Raw genomic sequence first — 8,209 nt, 5'->3', positions numbered from 1 at the left:
GTTGTGGCACGCAGGCTCAGTAGTTGTGGCTCATGGGCTCTAGAGCGCAGGCTCAGTAGTTGTGGCGCACGGGCTTAGTTGCTCTGCAGCATGTGTGATCTTCCCAGACCAGGGCTCGAACCCGTTTCCCCTGCATTGCCAGGCAGATTCTTAACCACTGTGCCACCAGGGAAGCCCCTATGAAGTTTAGATGAACTGTTTAAGTACAGATTTGACTGATGATCAACTAAGAACAAAATGATAATGACAGCAATATTATCACAAAATTGACAAATATTTACTTTTTCAATGATCAATGTTGTCACTTCCTAACTAGTAAGTAAAGACCTTAATAGCTATTTTTATGAAATATGTGAACTGTAGCTTGCTAAAGCTTATTCAGCTCTTACACTGAACCTGGAATGTACTAAGTACTTCACATGAATCTACATGTAGACTCAAGTAGATATTCCTATAAAATGTAATAATTTGAACAATATTAGTTATAAAGAATGAATCCAAGCCTAAAGCTCCTCAAAGAAATGCTCACATATATTATGAGGGAGCAGTGAAAATATTAATAAAAACAGAAAAAAAGAGTGCCACATATTTTAAAAACTGCCTCTGTTCTTCCTTGGCTGAAGGCAGTCTTCAGGGAGTCAGAATGGCCTGTCCCTCTGTCCCTCAAAGGAGAGATTTAGGGTAGATAATACATAAATAACCTATCAAATGTGCTGTCTTGCCACATAACATTAGTAAGAGAAAAACTACACCTATAACACTAGTGCATATGTATTACATGATGATATATATTTAGAAACATGTGAGATTCATTAAGTATTGTTTAAGCTAAAATTCTAATGTTTTGTTCAACAACCCCCCTTCCCCTGTTGCAATGCTAGCCTACTGGTATTCAATAATCAATTGCAACTTCATATTTTTTCTAAATTACCTGTTCTTTGGACAAAATCTCCCTACCTTCTTTGCAAAGGCCCTTAGATTAAACTAGACTTTTCAGGAAAAAATGTTCTCTTTGGAATGTGCTCATGAGGATTAGAAAATTTCTGTTTTCGTTTGCAGGTGAAAACATACAATTTCCAATATACCTACTTTGATTTTTTTCTCAGTGTTCTGCTAATTAATCTATGCATTGGCCTCTAAATTCATATACTTTCTAGTCACTGGTTAGAACCATTCTGAGTAGTTAAGGAAATCTTTATCCAAAGTATCTCTTTTCCTGCTTATGAATATTATTGAAGCATATCTATTCCTCATCCAATCCAGCTGGGATGTTTTTATTTCTTTGGAACTTACTTCAGCTTCAACACTTGCCCATTCCCTGGAATAAATGAACTATTTCAAAGATGCCAACTCACCCTTTCTCCTACCCCAATTCCTCAGAATTAGGATTTCCTTTTGTATTTGTTAATAATTTTCCTAAATTATCCCAGGGTATTACCAGTTGTACCCAAATGGAACATTTCTTACTTGTGTACCAGTTACAAACTGAAAGTACAACACAGAGTGCCCAGTCTCTACCAAATGAATCTCCTAATTTTTATCATCAATTTATTTATTCAGATTTTGCTTGAATATCAAAACCCAATGAATGAAAAAGTAATACCTGCATATTTAAGTTAAAAGTTGGATATTTGGTTCAGTCAAACCTAAATAGTTATGTGTTCATATTGTAACTGAGAAGACAAGCACAACTATGATTTTACTCTCAAGTTTCCATGTCATTGTTTCTCTGAGGATCCAATCAAATCCCTTAATCACACTCATCTTTTGGCTCAAGGTGAAAAATACTCTTTGCATGGAGAAATAGTTTTTAATCAATTCAAGATGCAGCTGGAATAAATGATACTGGCTTGAGTAGCCATTGTTCTTGGCAGATCTCTCCAAGCAATAAACAATGAACACCACACCCTCATGAGAAAGGGAGTGAAGGATAGGGATAGTCCTTGTCCTCATTTTATATTGCTAAATATTATTATGGTCTATTTATATGCTGTGGGGACTGACATACACACTTGATACAGAATAATACAGAACAATCAGTGATTGTGAATTGCTGGAGACAAGTATTCTAAGTTTAACAAGCTCTGCATTCAGTCATGAAACTAGTGCTCATTGCAGAATCTATTAAAAAAACAGAACACTTTATCAATAAGCCAATAGGAGGAAAATTTTGGGAGCCAGTCAAGGATTGAGCATATAGATCCATATAGTGTTTATTTGGAAAAAGAACCAAGTATTCGCAAGCTTTGAAAACATTCATTGCTTATCCAAAACCACTTACACATAGCAGTGAGTGCCTCATCAATTGTGTTTTCATTCACTCATTAAATAGGATTTCAATAAATGACGCCTTTTATAGTTATGTATTTTTGATATTTTAAAAACAGAGTTTCTTCTTTCTTATCATGTTAAAATTGATACTTGTGGTTCAATGATGGCGGGAAATCCAATTCCACAACTTCAAACTATAAGGATTTAAACTTTGGAGCCTACGCCTTAAATTCAGAGAATTTTCTTGTAGCACTGAGTATCCTCCTTATTGAACAATTCAGACTTAAATATCTGAGTTGAACATCTTGCCAACTCTTCCTACGGATAGTCCGTGTTTTAGTGTTTTAGGCATAGAGGCTGAGAAGATAGTGTGCTGTGATTGACAGGATTAGTCAGCTCTAGATTACACTCATCCTCTAAAGAAGTGACCATTTGGATATATAGAACATGCCCTTCATCCATTGGCCTCTACCAAGGCAAGAAAATATTATGGGAGGCATCATATTTATGGAGGCAATTCAGCATAATGGTTAAGAACACGGGCTTTGGATTTAGAGATCCCAGGGTAGGAGTCTTAGCTCCACTGCTTACAAACTGTGTGACTTCTGGAAATTTACTTAATCTCAGTTTGCACACTATTATAGAAGGAGTGCCTATCTCATTGAGTTCCTATGAGGATTAAATAGGGCGATACACATAAAGTGCTTGGCACAGAGCCTGAAACATACTCAATATATATACAGTCAGCCCTTACTATTCATGGAGTCTGTACCTGTGAATCTGCCTACTTGCTAACATTTATTTATAGCCACAAAATCAATACTCAGGGCACTTTCACGATCATTCACAGACATGCTCATAGCGGAGAAAAATTTGTCACCCAATGGGCATGTTCCCAGCTGAGGTAGAGTAAAGCAACACTCTGCCTTCTTACTTCAGCTCTCATACCATAAACAAGTGTCCTTTTTGCAGTCTATTTAGTATGATGTTTTTCACATTTTTGTGCTTTTTGTTGGCAATTTCTCTATTAAAATGGCCTCTCTGAGGGATCAGAGAGAGGGTGGGGAGATGATTAGTGCCCTCCCCTCTACAGTCTCAAACTCAAACTGCTATTTATTAAGAGGGAATATTCCCTTTTATTTTCAGGGCCCTTATCCAGGGCCTTTTTTATTTTAGTCTGTTTGTTCTCTGTTGCAACCTCTGGGCACTCTATGGGAAGTCGCTGGGAATCATATGTGAGCCAGAGCTATGAATGGACTCAGTTCCTAAAGTCCATACATGCTATTGAGTCTACACTCCTCATCTGGTAAGACAAATCTGAATTAAGACTGATGGCATTTTACTACAAAACAGAGTTGCTTACATTCCAAAATTTTCTAGTTTATCACGTATAGTTAAAAGCCCAGAACTTATCACCTCAGCACTTTTATACATTTTCCCTCTTTATGGAATGCTCTCCTCTCTTTCTGGGGATTTGCACAGCCTTTCAGTTTGAAACTCAGCTTAAGTATCATCATTTTAGAGAGGCCTTCCCTAGCCATCTTATCCAAAGTAAATGCCCTGATATTCTCTGTCATGGCAACCTGCAATTTTCTTCGCATTTATCACTGTCTGTAATTGTTTTTTATCTGACACTTGTTTATTATGTGGCTTCTACCCCAGCCTTTAAGTTCCATAAGGGCAGAAATTTGTTCTCTTTTGCTCATTGTTTTCTCCTTATTGTCAAGACCTTGAATTAGTACAGACACCCAGTGAATGAATGAATCCTATTGCATTTTGTCAGTTTGAATCTTTATATATTTTATTTTCAAACCTAAACAAAATAGTTCATTATTTGAGGTGGATTACCTTCCACTTTTTTTTTTTTTTTCAAACATCTTTATTGAAGTATAATTGCCTTACAATAGTGTGTTAGCATCTGCTTTATAACAAAGTGAATCTGTTATACATATACAATATGTTCCCATTTCTCTTCCCTCCTGCATCTCCCTCCCTCCCACCCTCCCCATCCCACCCCTCTAGGTGGTCACAAAGCACCGAGCTGATCTCCCTGTGCTATGCGGCTGCTTCCCACTAGCTATCTATTTTACATTTGGTAGTGTATATATGTCCATGACACTCTCTTACCCTGTCACATCTCACCCCACCCCCTCCCCATATCCTCAAGTCCATTCTCTAGTAGGTCTGTGTCTTTATTCCCGTCTTGCCACTAGGTTCTTCATGGCCTTTTTTTTTTTTTTTCCCTTAGATTCCATATATATGTGTTAGCATACTGTATTTGTTTTTCTCTTTCTGACTTACTTCACTCTATATGACAGACTCTAACTCCATCCACCTCATTACAAATACCTCCATTTCATTTCTTTTTATGGCTGAGTAATATTCCATTGTATATATGTGCCACATCTTCTTCATCCATTCATCTGTCGATGGACATTTAGGTTGCTTCCATGTCCTGGCTATTGTAAATAGAGCTGCAATGAACATTTTGGTACATGACTCTTTTTGACCTATGGTTTTCTCAGGGTATATGCCCAGTAGTGGGATTGCTGGGTCGTATGGTAGTTCTATTTGTAGTTTTTTAAGGAACCTCCATACTGTTCTCCATAGTGGCTGTATCAATTTACATTCCCACCAACAGTGCAAGAGTGTTCCCTTTCCTCCACACCCTCTCCAGCATTTATTGTTTCTAGATTTTTTGATGATGGCCATTCTGACCGGTGTGAGATGATATCTCATTGTAGTTTTGATTTGCATTTCTCTAATGATTAATGATGTTGAGCATTCTTTCATGTGTCTGTGGGCCATCTGTATATCTTCTTTGGAGAAATGTCTATTTAGATCTTCTGCCCATTTTTGGATTGGGTTGTTCGTTTTTTTGTTATTGAGCTGCATGAGCTGCTTGTAAATCTTGGAGATTAATCCTTTGTCAGTTGCTTCATTTGCAAATATTTTCTCCCATTCTGAGGGTTGTCTTTTGGTCTTGTTTATGGTTTCCTTTGCTGTGCAAAAGCTTTTCAGTTTCATTAGGTCCCATTTGTTTATTTGTGTTCTTATTTCCATTTCTCTGGGAGCTGGGTCAAAAAGAATCTTGCTGTGATGTATGTCATAGAGTGTTCTGCCTATGTTTTCCTCTAAGAGTTTGATAGTGTCTGCCCTTACACTTAGGTCTTTAATCCATTTTGAGTTTATTTTTGTGCATGGTGTCAGGGAGTGTTCTAATTTCATACTTTTACATGTTCCTGTCCAATTTTCCCAGCACCACTTATTGAAGAGGCTGTCTTTTCTCCACTGTATATGCTTGCCTCCTTTATCAAAGATAAGTTGACCATATGTGTGTGGGTTTATCTCTGGGCTTTCTATCCTGTTCCATTGATCTATATTTCTGTTTTTGTGCCAGTACCAAACTGTCTTGATTACTGAAGCTTTGTAATATAGTCTGAAGTCAGGGAGCCTGATTCCCCCAGCTCCATTTTTCGTTCTCAAGATTGCTTTGGCTATTCGGGGTCTTTTGTGTTTCCATACAAATTGTGAAATTTTTTGTTCTAGTTCTGTGAAAAATGCCAGTGGTAGTTTGATAGGGATTGCATTGAATCTGTAGATTGCTTTGGGTAGTAGAGACATTTTCACAATGTTGATTCTTCCAATCCAGGAACATGGTATATCTCTCCATCTATTTGTATCATCTTTAATTTCTTTCATCAGTGTCTTATAATTTTCTGCATACAGGTCTTTTGTCTCCTTAGGTAGGTTTATTCCTAGATATTTTATTCTTTTTGTTGCAATGGTAAATGGGAGTGTTTTCTTAATTTCACTTTCAGATTTTTCGTCATTAGTGTATAGAAATGCAAGAGATTTCTGTGCATTAATTTTGTATCCTGCTACTTTACCAAATTCATTGATTAGCTCTAGGAGTTTTCTGGTAGCATCTTTAGGATTCTCTATGTATATTATCATGTCATCTGCAAATAGTGACAGCTTTACTTCTTCTTTTCCGATTTGGATTCCTTTTATTTCTTTGTCTTCTCTGATTGCTGTGGCTAGGACTTCCAGAACTATGTTGAATAATAGTGGTGAGAGTGGGCAACCTTGTCTTGTTCCTGATCTTAGTGGAAATGGTTTCAGTTTTTCACCATTGAGGACAATGTTGGCTGTGGGTTTGTCATATATGGCCTTTATTATGTTGAGGAAAGTTCCCTCTATGCCTACTTTCTGCAGGGCTTTTATCATAAATGGGTGTTGAATTTTGTCGAAAGCTTTCTCTGCATCTATTGAGATGATCATATGGTTTTTCTCCTTCAATTTGTTAATATGGTGTATCACATTGATTGATTTGCGTATATTGAAGAATCCTTGCATTCCTGGGATAAACCCCACTTGATCATGGTGTATGAGCCTTTTAATGTGCTGTTGGATTCTGTTTGCTAGTATTTTGTTGAGGAGTTTTGCATCTATGTTCATCAGTGATATTGGCCTGTAGTTTTCTTTCTTTGTGACATCTTTGTCTGGTTTTGGTATCAGGGTGATGGTGGCCTCGTAGAATGAGTTTGGGAGTGTTCCTCCCTCTGCAATATTTTGGAAGAGTTTGAGAAGGATAGGTGTTAGCTCTTCTCTAAATGTTTGATAGAATTCGCCTGTGAAGCCATCTGGTCCTGGGCTTTTGTTTGTTGGAAGGTTTTTAATCACAGTTTCAATTTCAGTGCTTGTGATTGGTCTGTTCATATTTTCTATTTCTTCCTGGTTCAGTCTCGGCAGTTTGTGCATTTCTAAGAATCTGTCCATTTCTTCCACGTTGTCCATTTTATTGGCATAGAGTTGCTTGTAGTAATCTCTCATGATCTTTTGTATTTCTGCAGTGTCAGTGGTTACTTCTCCTTTACCTTCCACTTTTAAACTACCATTCTCAGCATCATCCAGCAAAAGATAGGAGAGAGAGAACAATGCATTTTTTTAAAAAAAATTATTTTACTCATTTATTTTTTTTTAAAGAATTGATGGAATTTCCATAGTTATATAGAAAGGGAATGGAGAAAGTCCACAGGACATATTGAAGAAATGGTCACTAATTCAGCAAGGTCATCAAGATATATAAATCAGAAAGTATCATTGTGGACTTTTATTACTGGAGTAAGAAATCCCAATTTTCTTCAATAAGCAGTAAGTAGCCTTATGAAGCTTTTGAAAAATATGATATAATAGTAGTTGTTTCTTTTTTTTTTTGAATTTTTGAATTTTATTTTATTTATTTTTTTATACAGCAGGTTCTTATTAGTTATCCATTTTATACATATTAGTGTATACATGTCAATCCCAATCTCCCAATTCATCCGACCACCACCACCGCCCCCCGCCACTTTCCCCCCTTGGTGTCCATACGTTAGAACAATGCACTTTTAACCAACCTGGTGCACTCTGCTCATGTCCATCATATTAAATGTAGCATCTCAGATCCTAACCCAATGTCCCAAATACATACCACACATAAAACTTCAAATAAACTGTCATTTGTTAGTAGGCCAAGTAGTACTTGAGTTTCTGCATTGGGGAATCTAAATGCTAGACAAATATAACTTTGAGATTTTTATCTAGCATCTAAGATAATAATCTAATATGTGACACAGTATAAAAAACACTGTTCCAAGAAGCAGAAAATATGGGTCATAATCTCCATTCTGCTACTAACTTGCTGCATTACTTTGGTCAATGTTTTAAATCCCCGTGGGCCTCACTATCCCCATCTGTAAAAAATAAGGGTTTGGACCAGTAGACACTACAGTTCCTTCCAGCTCTCTATGGCTATAAAAGCTGAATTGAATCCATCTCCTCTTCTTTCACAGAAGAGGTGGTGGAGGCCCAAAGAGCCAAGACCTGCCAGGTCAAGTGTCTGATTGGAAGCACTACAGCAGACTCCTGCCAGGGTCTGCCATGTGCATGCAGC

Source organism: Balaenoptera acutorostrata, chromosome 3, assembly GCF_949987535.1.
Source record: "Balaenoptera acutorostrata chromosome 3, mBalAcu1.1, whole genome shotgun sequence".
Classification (NCBI taxonomy): domain Eukaryota; kingdom Metazoa; phylum Chordata; class Mammalia; order Artiodactyla; family Balaenopteridae; genus Balaenoptera; species Balaenoptera acutorostrata.
This window is presented reverse-complemented; position numbering follows the sequence as displayed.